Source organism: Rutidosis leptorrhynchoides, chromosome 1 (genome assembly GCF_046630445.1).
Source record: "Rutidosis leptorrhynchoides isolate AG116_Rl617_1_P2 chromosome 1, CSIRO_AGI_Rlap_v1, whole genome shotgun sequence".
Lineage (NCBI taxonomy): Eukaryota > Viridiplantae > Streptophyta > Magnoliopsida > Asterales > Asteraceae > Rutidosis > Rutidosis leptorrhynchoides.
The window spans coordinates 692,077,844-692,094,031 of NC_092333.1; positions in this window are offsets into that span (position 1 = coordinate 692,077,844).

Consider the following 16,188-nt stretch of genomic DNA (forward strand, 5'->3'; position numbering starts at 1 on the left):
ACAAGGACACTTGGTATAATTGATAACAAAATATTAAAACCTTGGGTTACACTTAGTCGACATCCTGGTGTAATTATTAAACAAAGTATTAAAATCTTGTTACAGTTTAAGTCCCCAATTAGTTGGAATATTTAACTTCGAGTATAAGAATAATTTGATGAGGACACTCGCACTTTATATTTATGACTGATAGACTGTTATGGACAAAAACCAGACGGACATATTAAATAATCCAGGACAAAGGACAATTAACCCATGGGTATAAAACTAAAATCAACACGTCAAACATCATGATTACGGAAGTTTAAATAAGCATAATTCTTTTATTTCATATTTAATTTCCTTTATTTTATATTTAATTGCACTTCTAATTATCACATTTTTATTATTATTGTAGTTAATTGCACTTTTAATTATCGTACTTTTTAATTATCGCAAGTTTATTTTATCGCATTTTTATTATTTGCAATTTCATTATCGTTATTTACTTTACGCTTTAATTTAAGTCTTGTATTTATTTTTATTATTTTACATTTGGTTTTAACTGCGACTAAAGTTTTAAAATCGACAAACCGGTCATTAAACGGTAAAAACCCCCCTTTATAATAATAATATTACTTATATATATATTTGTATTTTTATAAAAGTAAACTAATATAGCGTTAAGCTTTGTTTAAAGATTTCCCTGTGGAACGAACCGGACTTACTAAAAACTACACTACTGTACGATTAGGTACACTGCCTGTAAGTGTTGTAGCAAGGTTTAAGTATATCCATTCTATAAATAAATAAATATCTTGTGTAAAATTGTATCGTATTTAATAGTATTTCCTGCTAAAATTTAATAGTATTTTATATACACCTCGCGAAACATCAAGTTATTTTTCGCGCCGCTGCCGGGGAAACTCTTAAACGCCGGAAGCGCAACGCTACATATAAAAAAAAAAAAAAATTTAGTTTACTTTTATTAAAATTCGTTTTTATAAAAGTACGTTTTAAATATTCGAAAATATAAAAAGAAAAAAAAAATTTTATATATTTTTAAGAGTTTGTTAAAAGTTTTATAAGTTTCTTTATTTTTATTTTAGTTTATAAAAATATAAGTTTTATTTAAATATCTTTTATTTATATAAAAACAGAAAATTAGAAAACATAAAAAAAATAAAAAAAATAAAAACGCGTCGAATTTTAAACCTGTCAGTTGAAATTTGGAACCCTGCGAGTCGCGGGGTTTGATGCTTTGAATACCGCAAGTCGCGGAGATAACCTGACACGCCGACAGAACCCTAATCAGGCATTAATTACGAATAATTATTATAATTATTAATATAAAACCCTAATTAGGTTTTAATTAAATAATTATTTTAGTTTTTATTAATATTTTGTTTAATTAGTTTAATTAATTTGTAAAATTAGTAGTTTTAATAAATAAATAATATAAAAATAATATTTTTATAAAAATTGTACTTTTTACAACTTTTTGTATATTTTTATATTTTGTCCCTTTTCAATCGTTTTAACGTAATATTTGTATTTTTAGCTCATATTTAGTTTTAAACTTAGTTTTTGCCATAGTTATTTTTACTTTTAGATTTTTAGGCTTTGCCGTAAAATCCCTTAAGTGCTTTTTATTTAGACTAAGATTTAGGTGCTTTAGAATTTTGCGACGCCTTTTTAAGTTTTAGTTTCTTTTTAAGTTATTTCCATTTAGGATTTAGTTTTTCCTGTAAGCTTTAATATTTTTAGACACCTTTTACTATGTACCAATTATCATTTCAATTAGTAATCTCAATTTGCGATTATAATTTTAAGTTAGTTGTAGTAATAAGGTTAGGTTAGTCAAGTGTTTTTAAGTTTTATAAGTTTCTTTTATTTTTCCGTCACCTTTTATTTTTCAACTATTTTTTTTTCGACCTTTTTCGACGAGCTCTTTTTCTTTCTTATTTCTCGCTATTCTAGTTTTAGGACATAGATTTTTATTCTACTTCTTATCTAAATTTCTTAAAAATTACGAAAATTTATTTTAAGTGGTTAAATTGATAGACATCAAAATTTTCTGGTTCGTAGTAATAGTTGGATTTGTACGTGGACCGGGTTATTGGAGCCAAACAGTCCTCAATTATATTGAGACCAAACAAATCCTGCCCCTCTGCTGCATCTTTTGGCTATTCGAAACGTGGGCAAAATCAGAAAAGTCTATTGATTGGATAACTTATTATAATTTTTCTTTCCTTTTAAAAACTAATAGGATATTCAGTGAATGCACCGAGCAAGACGTTCACCACCTTTTGTACGTTCACCACCTGTAACTAGATCAAGACATTTAGCAAATATTACTGCCGTTGATTTTTCTTTAGAATCGTCATCCAGTCGACCAAGTACTTCAGTTCAAATTTCCAATAATCCATTTTTTGAACCCGACCTCACAATTGAGAATCCGGAGAATATTCAGGAACGATTCGTAGATCCTGAACCACTAAACTTTCCTCCGGAACCACCAATCATTCAAACAGAGATTGTTGAAGAACGAACCATTAAATCAGAATCCTCTAGTGATTCCGATTCAACAAATTCAATTATGGAGAATCTGGAACCTTTAAGTATGGAAGACCGAATGAGAGCTAAACGCACTGGCCAAGGTCACGCAATAACTCATCCAGACATTAATGCGCCAGATTATGAAATCAAAGGACAAATTCTACACATGGTGACTAATCAATGCCAATTTAGTGGTGCGCTAAAGGAAGATCCAAATGAACATTTACGTACCTTTAATAGGATCTGCACACTATTTAAAATCCGAGAAGTGGAGGATGAACAGATATATCTCATGTTATTTCCCTGGACTTTAAAGGGAGAAGCCAAAGATTGGTTGGAATCGTTACCTGAAGGGGCGATCGATACATGGGACGTTTTAGTTGACAAATTTCTTAAACAATTCTTTCCTGCATCTAAAGCCGTAAGACTTCAAGCAGAAATTGTTACGTTTACACAGAAACCGAATGAAACTCTATATGAGGCGTGGACTAGATTTGGAAAGTTATTAAGAGGATGTCCGCAACATGGTTTAGACACCTGTCAAATAGTACAAATATTCTACCAAGGATGCGACATCACTACAAGAAAAGACATAGATATAGCAGCTGGTGGTTCTATTATGAAGAAAACCGAAACTGATGGTTACAAAATTATTAATAACACTGCTTCCCACTCACATGAGTGGCACCAAGAAAAAGATATCGTTAGATCATCTAAAGCAGCTAGAGCCGATTCTAGCCATGACTTAGATTCCATTTCCGCAAAGATAGATGCTGTGGAAAGACGAATGGAAAAGATGACTAAAGATATTCACTCAATACGAATTAGTTGTGAGCAGTGTGGAGGACCACATTTGACAAAAGATTGTCTCAGTATTGAATTAACAATGGAACAAAGAGAGAATATTTCATACATAAACCAAAGGCCTGGAAATAATTATCAGAATAATTATCAACCGCCAAGACCGATTTACAATCAAAACCAGAATTATAACAGAAATATTCCATACAACAACCAACAAGGTCCTAGCAATCAACAAGTATCCAATAATACTTATAATCAGCAAAGACCTAATTTTCAAAACAAACCACCACAACAAATCGATGATAAAAAGCCGAATTTAGAAGATATGATGACGAAGCTAGTTGAAACTCAAACGCAGTTTTTCACATCTCAGAAACAAACTAATGAACAAAATGCTCAAGCATTTAGAAATCAACAAGCTTCTATTCAAAATCTAGAACAAGAAGTAAGTAACCTAGCAAGGTTAATAGGTGAAAGAAAACCGGGAAGTCTACCTAGTGATACAAATGCTAACTCCCGGAATGAAACAGCTAAAGCTATTACCACAAGAAGTGGTACAACACTTAAACCACCAGAAATACCTGTAACTTCTGATGAAACTATTCCTACTCCACAAGAACCACAACCTGATCAAGATAAGGAAAAAGAATCGGTAGTTGAAAAGGTTAATGAAGATAACACAGTTAAGGCTAAACCTTATGTTAAACCATACCAACCACCACTTCCTTACCCGAGTAAAATGAAGAAAGAGAAACTTGAAGCCGAGCAATCCAAATTCTTGGATATGTTTAAACAGATAAATGTAAATCTTCCTTTCATTGATGTGATTTCAGGAATGCCTAGATATGCTAAATTCTTGAAAGATCTAATCTCAAATAGAAAGAAAATGGAAGAACTCTCGGCTGTTACCATGAATGCTAATTGTTCAGCAGTGCTGTTGAATAAGATACCAGAAAAATTATCTGATCCAGGAAGTTTCACAATTCCATGTTTTCTGGGTAGTCTTAGTTCAATAGAAGCATTGGCAGACTTAGGTGCTAGTATAAATCTAATGCCGTATTCACTATACACTAAACTAGACCTTGGAGAATTGAAACCAACAAGAATAAGCATACAACTAGCCGATAGATCAATAAAATATCCTAGAGGGATAATGGAGAACATGCTAGTTAAAGTTGGTACTTTAGTATTTCCAGTAGATTTTGTTGTTCTGGACATGGAAGAAGATTCTCAAGTTCCTCTCATATTAGGAAGACCATTCTTAAACACGGCTAAAGCAATGATAGACGTGTTCGGTAAGAAACTGACCCTAAGTATAGAGGACGAGAGTGTTACCTTTTCAGTTGATAGAGCAATGCAACAACCACAATCTGCAGATGATACATGTTATTATATTCAAACTATAGATGCACATGCAGAATTATTAGAAGAATTTCCAGAATTACAAGGAACAGGAGAATGTTCTTTAGGAGAAGGTAATGAACCAATTGATGAAGCTGAAATGTTAGCTACACTTATAGCTAATGGATATGAACCAACAACAGAAGAAATTCAAATGCTAAAAGAAGAAGATAGATATCGATATAAATCATCGATAAAAGAACCTCCGAAATTAGAATTAAAGCCACTTCCAAACCATTTGGAATACGCTTATTTACATGGTGAATCTGAATTACCTGTAATAATATCGTCTTCTCTTACTGAAAATGAGAAATCACAACTCATTTCTGTGTTGAAAGCTCATAAACCAGCCATTGCATGGAAGATTCATGATATTAAAGGAATAAGTCCTTCGTATTGCACACATAAAATCCTTATGGAAGAAGGTCATAAAACGTATGTGCAACGCCAACGAAGACTAAATCCTAATATGCAAGATGTAGTTAAGAAAGAGATTATTAAACTGCTAGACGCAGGTTTAATTTATCCAATTTCTGATAGTCCATGGGTAAGCCCAGTTCAATGCTTACCTAAGAAGGGTGGCATGACTGTCATTACAAATGAGAAAAATGAGCTTATTCCTACTAGGACTGTAACAGGATGGCGTGTATGTATTGATTATACAAAATTAAATGACGCCACCAGAAAAGATCACTTTCCCTTACCTTTCATAGATCAAATGTTGGAAAGATTAGCCGGAAATAGTTACTATTGTTTTCTAGATGGATTTTCCGGATATTTTCAAATTCCAATAGCACCCGAAGATCAAGAGAAAACCACATTCACGTGCCCTTATGGTACTTTTGCTTACAAACGCATGCCATTTGGACTTTGCAACGCCCCTGCAACCTTTCAAAGGTGTATGATGGCGATTTTTCACGACATGATAGAAGAATGCATGGAAGTATTCATGGATGACTTTTCAGTCTTCGGTGATACATTTGAATCATGTCTAGCTAATCTTGAACGAATGCTAATTAGATGCAAAAAATCAAATCTAGTACTTAATTGGGAGAAATGCCATTTCATGGTTAAAGAAGGCATCGTTCTTGGACATAAAATTTCAAAAAAAGGAATTGAAGTGGATAGAGCTAAAGTAGATGTAATTGCTAAACTTCCACATCCCACCAATGTTAGAGGAGTTAGGAGTTTTCTAGGGCATGCCGGTTTTTACCGACGTTTCATAAAAGATTTTTCTAAAATTGCCACTCCTATGAATAAACTCCTAGAAAAAGATGCTCCATTCATCTTTTCAGATGAGTGTATCAAATCTTTTAATATTATTAAAGAGAAACTCACTAATGCGCCGATCATGATAACACCAAATTGGAATCTACCATTTGAACTAATGTGTGATGCAAGTGATTTTGCAATGGGAGCCGTTTTAGGACAAAGGATTGAAAAACGATTTCAACCTATATATTATGCTAGTAAGACGTTACAAGGAGCACAAACGAACTATACAACTACTGAAAAAGAACTCCTTGCTATTGTCTTTGCTTTTGACAAATTTCGATCATATCTCGTTCTAGCAAAAACTATACCGACCATTCTGCTCTTAGATACCTATTTTCAAAACAAGATGCTAAACCAAGATTAATCCGTTGGATCTTACTCTTACAAGAGTTTGATATTGAAATCCGAGATAAAAGAGGAGCAGAAAATCTCGCCGCCGATCATCTTTCTCGTCTTGAAAATCCCGAATTAGAAGTTCTAAATGAATCGGCCATACAAGACAACTTTCCTGATGAATATCTATTGAAGATAGATTATAAAGAAATTCCATGGTTTGCAGACTATGCAAACTATTTAGTATGTGGATTCCTTGAAAAAGGATTATCGTACCAAAGACGAAAGAAATTCTTCAGTGATATAAAACACTATTTCTGGGAAGATCCACATCTGTTTAAAAGTTGTCCCGATGGAATAATACGCCGATGTGTATTTGGAGATGAAGCTAGTAAAATATTAAACCATTGTCACACAGGACCAACAGGAGGGCATTATGGGCCTCAACTAACAGCAAGAAAAGTTTATGATGCTGGATTCTATTGGCCTACAATTTACAAAGACGCACACCTTCTTTGCAAATCCTGTGATGCATGTCAAAGGGCCGGAAAAATAGGTCAACGTGATGAAATGCCACAAAATGTCATCCAAGTATGTGAAGTATTTGACATTTGGGGTATAGACTTTATGGGTCCATTTCCAAAATCTCATAATAATCTATATATACTCGTAGCCATTGATTATGTATCTAAATGGGCCGAAGCACAAGCTCTCCCAACTAACGATGCACGAGTTGTAGTCAATTTTTTAAAACGTCTTTTTGCAAGGTTTGGAACACCGAAAGCTTTAATAAGTGATCGGGGTACTCATTTTTGTAATAATCAACTTGAGAAAGTTCTTAAAAGATATGGAGTAACTCATAAAATCTCCACCGCATATCATCCACAAACAAGTGGACAAGTTGAAAATACCAACCGAGCTTTAAAACGTATTCTAGAGAAAACCGTAGGATCAAATCCGAAGGAATGGTCCATTAAATTGGAGGATGCACTCTGGGCTTTTAGAACAGCCTACAAAACTCCAATTGGAACCACACCTTTTAGACTTGTTTATGGAAAAGCATGTCATCTTCCAGTAGAAATTGAACACAAAGCATTTTGGGCTTTGAAGACATGTAATCTTGATTTACATGAAGCCGGACGTTTACAATTAAGTCAACTAAACGAATTAGAAGAATTAAGACATGAAGCATACGAAAATTCGTTAATCTATAAAGAAAGAACGAAGAAATGGCATGATAAAAGAATCAGAAGTTTAAAAGAATTTAAAGAAGGAGACAGAGTTCTTCTTTTCAATTCACGATTCAAGCTATTTCCTGGAAAATTGAAATCAAGATGGTCTGGACCATTCATAGTCAAAAGAGTTTTTCCATACGGAACGATAGAATTAATAAATTCAAATGAGATTGAATTTAAAGTTAATGGTCACAGAGTTAAACATTACATACATGGTCCGATGGAAGTCGACAACGAAGTTAATCACAATTTCGACACCACAGCTAACTAAGTGTGGGGAGAATCAAGTCTTTAAAGGATAATATGTATTTCTGTTAGAGTTAGATTGTCTTTATTCGTGTAGTTCTCGAAAATGAAACCCGAATGGTCTTTCCCTAGCAGACCCTAAAGAACTAGTCTTCTCCCCCCATTCTGAATTTTTATTTTTTTAGGTTTTTACAAAATGAAGACTGCCTGTGAACTAAACCATGGTCTAATGCTACACGCTTTGATCACTAAACGTAATAATGACATACTACCGAGTGAACTAGTATCAGTAATCAGAGAAAGAATGGACGGAGTTAGAAAAGAATCCAGATGCGAAGATAATAAGTTACAATTTGGTAAAGGAAAATCAAAATCCGCAGCGAAAAGAAGAGCACGACACCTAGAAAGATGTCACAAATGCGAAAAATGGTCACATGGAGGTAAATGTTTAAATAATCAAACCTATTCAAATACCGAATTTGTTACTTTATGCAGAGACGGACCGTTCATATGTTTAGAAGAAAAGACACTGAATGCTCGAGGTTACGCCTATGTAGCTATGGAAAACCAATTAAACCGACTATCTTATGAATGAGATAGATCATATAACTAAGAAATCTATTTCACAGGTATGTCTGTACAGTTTTTATTTTATTTTTTTTATTTTTAACCTTTTGATAATAAACGCTAATTTGTTCGCTAAAAAGTATTAAATTGGTATTGAATAAAATTAGGTTTGGCGACCGAAATTATTGATATCATTCAAAAATTTATTACATCACTGCGAAATTTAACGTTTATTCTTAAGGTATAAATATCTTTAATCAATCAACCCAAAATATTTCAAAAATTCGTCATGAGTTAAATTAGGTCTTGGAACCGAAATTACTTTACCGAAAAGAGGGGCGCATATTTTTGATAATATTTGATTGATTAAAGTGGGATAAAAAGCCAAAAAGATTTTTAATTTTATTTTTACCATGTTTTTAAAATTAATATATAAATCTTAAATTAATATTGTAAACTTTGTAAAAACAATATTTTTAAAATTGTAAATATTTGAAAAATTAAAATAAGTTTGGTGTGAATTTATAATATGAATTTTTAATTTTTAAAATATGAATTTTTAATTTTATGCATTTTAAGTTTTAAGTTTGGTGTGAATTTTTAATATTAATTTTGAATTTTATATTTAAATTGTGTGAATTTAAAAAAAAAAATTTACTTTATCTCATTAAGTTAAAAATATGATTTTTAAAATTCGTCGTAAGTTGAAGACTAGGTCTTTGAACCGAAATTGCTTTACCCGAGGGAGGGACGAGAACTTTTATTATCATTATTTTTAATCTTATTGAATTAAAGTATGCCAAAAACATGAAAAAACCCAAAGATCTTAGCTTTTAAAACAATCGCTACAAAAAGACAAATTTTAAAATTTTATCAAAGGACGGACTAGGACATCGATCCGAAACGACCTCGTCCTAAATAACAAGGGAAACAAAATTTTAAAATTAATTACTTAATTGTTTTAATTAGTATAAGATATATTTAAAAAAAAAAAAAAAACAAACTCCGCGACTCGCGGAGTTTGAAGGGGAAATCTCCGCGACTGGCGGAGGGACCAAAACCCAGAAAAAAAATAAAACGTAAAAACAGATCAGTTCACTCCCCACAAAAACACACTACGAAGAACACAGCGAAAAAACCCCAAAAATACACGAAAAATACACCCCAAAATCACAATTTTTAACCGTTAATCATCAAATCTTTTACTAAAATCATGTTGAGAAGGATGCTATCTCGGAATTACTCAAGAAAAATGGTAAATTTCTACACCTAAACACCATTTAATCCGAAATTTGTGTTCTTGAGCAATTTTTTCCCCAATTTGATTTTGATGCTTTTTAGTGTAATTAGGCTTAAATTGTTTATGTATTATGCTTGTATAACCTTGATTGATGCTATTTAACATGATTAGAAGCCTTAAACTTCAAATTTTGAGTAATCTAGGGTTTGTGTTCTTGAGCAAATTTGGGGCTTTTTGATATAAACAGGTTATGGCCGATTTTTGTCATGAATTGTTGCTAAATTAAGTAGTGTAACATGTCTAGGTAGTTAAATGATCCAAACTTTGAGCCTAAACATGATTTTGAAAATTAAAGTGGACTTTTTCAAGTCTAAAATTCATGAACTTGATTTTTGAGAGATAATGCCATTTGAAACTTGTTTAATTGCTAGTAATGATTATTTTGACATGTTATTTGAGTTGAATGCTTATGAACTTGGCGAACATTTTCGTATATGCTTATTTGAAAAAGTGTAGATTTGATAAAAATGTGAAAATGAGCTTAAGTTTGATATAAATTGATCATGTCATTGTAATTATTTTGATTGATGATTTTACTGACACTAATGCATATTTTGGATGCACAAAAATTGTGTTTGATGTGTTTTGCAGACTGAAAGGGGTGAATCTTCATCCCAAGCTCGCAATGCTCCTGCTGAGAATGCGGAACAACAGGAGGTGGATAACTACTACAAGCAGGATATACCTCATCCAGTCATGACCTTTTCTGATATGCACTTGGAAGAGTTGCACCCGAACCTAAGATTTGACAGACTTTGGATAGATTATCCAAAATACCAAAGGGGTTTGCATACTCTTCATTCTAAGGTTGTTGAGGTACCGAGGGTCATAGAATGGGGACCCTTAGAAGCTGCAGAATTGGCCGGGCCAATTAGGGAATTACTTGTATAGAGGTATGGTAATTCTACTTTTAATGACTGGGTACGTTTATTCACCATGCATAGACCTGTATATAAAGTATGGTGTGAAGAATTGTTATGTAGTATAGAATTAAATGATCGGGTAGCTAGTTTAACCGACCGATCATTTATTAGATTTTTGTTAGGAGGTTCGATGCGCCACATGTCTTTACTAGACATGGCTCAGGCTTTACGTATATATACGCTTGAGGAGTTAGCATCTGCCGATTGTAGAGGGTTGATACTAAATGGTAGAAAGATAGATGAAAATTTTGATACACACGGTGTGTGGAGTCAAATGACAAGCCATCACCGTTTCAAAGGGGGAAATTACTCTTATTTGGATATAGATAGAGCTGAATTAAGAGTAATTCATAGGTTTTTAGCTAATTCGATTACACAAAGAGGTAAGAACAAGGAAAAGGTAAATGAACAGGATTTGTTTTACCATATGTGTATTCGAGACCCACAAAGCGCTGTAAGTATACCGTATTGTGTGGGTTATTATTTATCAGCTATGGTTAGGGGGATGAGACCGCATAGCATAATAGGAGGTGGTATTTTTATTACTTTGATTGCTGAATATCTCGGTGTGGATATAAGTCGGGGGGGATTATTAGTGGGAGAACCAGAACCCCGCGATACAATAGGTTTAAATGTATACCATGGTGCGAAAGTTTTGAAGAGGCGAAATAACGCCGCAGTACCATACCATGGTAGACATCCACAGGTTGAGAGAAACCAACAGCAAGGTAATGTAGGAGGGGGAAATGAGATGCAAGAAATGCAAAGGTTTATAGCTTCACAGGAGTACGAAAATGCTAGACAGAGAGCATTTGAAGATTGGCAAGTTCATCAGAACTAAATCATAGCTCATTGGCAACATATAGGTAGAAACTATATTCCTACACCGAAACCCATATTCCCTCCCTGGTCTATAGAGATGCAACCACCATATCCTACATATAACCCTGCCGAAGCATTCTATAGCACCTATGGTTATGCTTGGAACCCCTATTGGTATCAATATCATCCCTAGTCTACTTAGTTTTTTTATTTATTTTGTAATTTGTAATGTTGATACGATTAATACTTATGTTAATATTGTAATAGTTTTTATAATTGTCTAACTTTTATTCTTAGATTTTAATAATTTTTGAATGTGGGGTAATATACCAAACTTCAAAAATATGTATATATGTTTGCAGTTTATCTTATGTACACAACAGGGTAAAACAACGCATTTTCAAAGACTGGCATTAAGTTCAGCAAAAGCAACTAATTTTGACGACAAGATGCAAAATATATGTGAAATAACAACAAGACGGAATGAACAAATGATGTGAACCATTTATCATTCAGTAAACAAACGCCAATATATTTGGAAACTTTGGTAAAAATTTAATCATTTTCACACAAATCACCATCAATAATTTAAATTGTTACTGATTTCTTGCAAATGAGGGCATTGCAAGATCTTAAGTGTGGGAAGGGGTTAAATTCTTTCGGATTTTAAAATTTTTACTTTATACACTTGGTTACCATTAAAAATACTAGTAAAGCAGTAGTTGTATTAGAATCTAGTGCTCTCTGATAATAAAGAACAACCCTAGTCTTATATACTGACTACCCAATTCTAGTAAAATTTTTAAAAATTTTCAATTAAATGAACTCAAAATCATGTTTATACATATTTATGAACGATAAAACTAGGTTTTAACACCGAAATTATTGTAACCTCGGAAAGGACATAAATTGAAAAACAAACCAAAATGTTAAAATTCATTTAAAATGGAATAGAGGACGATAAAAAGGAAAATAAAAGCCAAGTGTGGGAAAATTTACCAAGTTATTCAAAACATATATCACATATTTTTGTACAAATAACTGAAAATACTTTTGCTTTGGACTAAACTAAAAAGTTTTTACCTGATTTACTGTAAGAAAGATGGATCTACACGATGAATCAATTCCATCATTAAAAGGAAGTAAAGTCTTCCGAAAAAGACACGCGCTTCTTGATTTAGGTCATGAAGTTGTCATCCAGACCAGCTGTAGGTTGACGAAAAATCTAGAAAAGTCATCACTAAAATCAGCAGGAAATCCACGGACCTCAGCATTAAACAGGGTCGCCAAGTGGTCAGATTTATCCTAACCATGAGAAGGATATATCTCGTACAATGGGGGGGCACCATGCAAATTAGCTGAATAAGACTAATGAATCAGATCCCCAGAAAGAATAATCTCCTTAAAAGATCAAAAATCAGCTTTTAAGACTGATATTACTCAATCCTAGAGATTGACCTTAAAGATTGAGAATTACAAACTCATGGAATTCAATGATATCTAAACTCGAGCTTGAACGAGAAAATATTTTGATCAAAATTATAAACCGATTTGTTTTCTGAAAACCCTATTTTCAATGCGTTCATTACCATTGAACGTAAAATCCTAGGAATTCACCTGGAATTCATTAGGTCACCTGAACTAAATCGGGTGTCAACCGTAAGAACGGTGGTTGCATAGCATGGTCAAAGATAGGACCTTGTGCCAAACCAAAAAATTATAAGGGTGAGCTTTACTATTGCTCCTACCAAGGATAGTAATTGCGTCTGACACGTTATAGACCATAATTAAAAGCATGTCAGGGGACATTGCCTTAACAGTTGCTTGTTCAACGCTTTCCTTTACAACCGGACGGTAGTTTACCGAAAGGTAATATACGGGACAAGTAAACTGGACGTGTTGCTTTCCAAATACAAGGTTAGCAAGTGGGTGACACAAAACCGCAAGTTTTGAGCTAAAATTTTCAAATCTGAAACCCACCAAACCCACAAAAATATTTTGCAAACACCGGTGAAGGGTTATTCCGGAAAACTTATCTAGGGTAAAAACTAGATTTAATTTTCAAAAGATCAAATGTTTTCATAAAGATCCAATTTCCTTAATGGATCTAAATTTTTATAGTCATGTGGGACTGTAAACCATATCGTTACTACCATTGTTTATACCGCTGTATAGAAATCACTGATGTACAAAGTGTGAAGAATAAAGAAGTGATTCTAGTATTTCAAGACGATATTGCTTGAGGACAAGCAACGCTCAAGTGTGGGAATATTTGATAATGCTAAAAACGAACATATATTTCATAGCATTATTCCTCAAGAAAGACAAGCTTTTAGTTGCAATTGTTCTATTTACAAGTGATATTCGTTTAAATAATAAAAGGTGAAGACAAAAGACAGATTCGACGAATTGAAGACGCAAACGACCAAAAAGCTCAAAAGTACAAAAGACAATCAAAGAGGTTCCAATTATTGATAAAAAACGTCTCGAAATTACAAGAGTACAAGATTCAAAACGCAAAGTACAAGATATTAAATTGTACGCAAGGACGTTCGAAAATCAGGAACCGGGACATGAGTCAACTCTCAACGCTCGACGCAACGGATTAAAAATTACAAGTTAACTATGTATATAAATATAATATAATATATAATTAATTATATTAATTATATATATATATTATATTTATAAATAAATCGTCGGCAAGAAAGACTCCAAAAGGGACTGAGCTGTATTTTTAATCTCCGCGACTCGCGGAGTTTGAAGGCAAAATGTGCCGCGAGTCGCGGAGCCCCAAGTTTTGAAACTCCCTATAAAAGCAACCGAATTCTGAGCATTTTTAACCATCATATATCATTCTCTCTATCTATAACGTATATATTTATATTTATATTTTAATTTTAATTTTAATTTTAATCATAATAATAAGGGTATGTTAGCGAATGTTGTAAGGGTGTAAGTCGAAATTCTGTCCGTGTAACGCTACGCTATTTTTAATCATTGTAAGTTATGTTCAACCTTTTTATATTAATGTCTCGTAGCTAAGTTATTATTATGCTTATTTAATCCGAAGTAATCATGATGTTAGGCTAATTACTAAGATTGGGTAATTGGGCTTTGTACCATAATTGGGGTTTGGACAAAAGAACGACACTTATGGAAATTAGACTATGGGCTATTAATGGGCTTTATATTTGTTTAACTAAATGATAGTTTGTTAATGTTAATATAAAGATTTACAATTGGGCGTCCCTATAAATTACCATATACACTCGATCGGACACGATGGGCGGGGTATTTATATGTACGAATAATCGTTCATTTAACCGGACACGGGAATGGATTAATAGCCACTAGAATAATTAAAACAGGGGTGAAATTTTGTACAAGGACACTTGGTATAATTGATAACAAAATAGTAAAACCTTGGGTTACACTCAGTCGACATCCTGGTGTAATTATTAAAAAAAGTATTAAAATCTTGTTACAGTTTAAGTCCCCAATTAGTTGGAATATTTAACTTCGGGTATAAGAATAATTTGACGAGGACACTCGCACTTTATATTTATGACTGATGGACTGTTATGGACAAAAACCAGACGGACATATTAAATAATCCAGGACAAAGGACAATTAACCCATGGGTATAAAACTAAAATCAACACGCCAAACATCATGATTACGGAAGTTTAAATAAGCATAATTCTTTTATTTCATATTTAATTTCCTTTATTTTATATTTAATTGCACTTCTAATTATCACATTTTTATTATTATTGTAGTTAATTGCACTTTTAATTATCGTACTTTTTAATTATCGCAAGTTTATTTTATCGCATTTTTATTATTTGCAATTTCATTATCGTTATTTACTTTACGCTTTAATTTAAGTCTTGTATTTATTTTTATTATTTTACATTTGGTTTTAACTGCGACTAAAGTTTTAAAATCGACAAACCGGTCATTAAACGGTAAAAACCCCCTTTATAATAATAATATTACTTATATATATATTTGTATTTTTATAAAAGTAAACTAATATAGCGTTAAGCTTTGTTTAAAGATTTCCCTGTGGAACGAACCAGACTTACTAAAAACTACACTACTGTACGATTAGGTACACTGCCTATAAGTGTTGTAGCAAGGTTTAAGTATATCCATTCTATAAATAAATAAATATCTTGTGTAAAATTGTATCGTATTTAATAGTATTTCCTGCTAAAATTTAATAGTATTTTATATACACCTCGCGAAACATCACCTAACTATAGGTATGTTGCTTTGCTTGAGCCGTTTGACTTCACGATCCATGATTTCGACAGGCTCTTCTTTAAAATGCAGTTTCTCGTCGATTTGGATTTCTTCAAGAGGAACAGTGAGGTCTTCTTCTGCAAGGCATTTCCTTAGGTTCGAGACGTGAAAGGTATTGTGTACTCCAGCAAGTTGTTGTGGTAGCTTAAGTCGATAAGCCACCGATCCAATACGTTCGATGATCTTGAATGGTCCTACGTATCTTGGGTTCAATTTACCCCTCTTACCAAAGCGTATCACACCTTTCCATGGTGACACCTTTAACATAACCATGTCATCAACCTGAAATTCTAACGGCTTCCTTAGAACATCAGCATAGCTCTTTTGACGACTTTGGGCAGTCTTCAATCTCTCCTTGATTTGCACAATCTTTTCAGTAGTCTCCTGTATGATCTCGGGACCAGTTAGTTATCGATCTCCTACTTCATTCCAA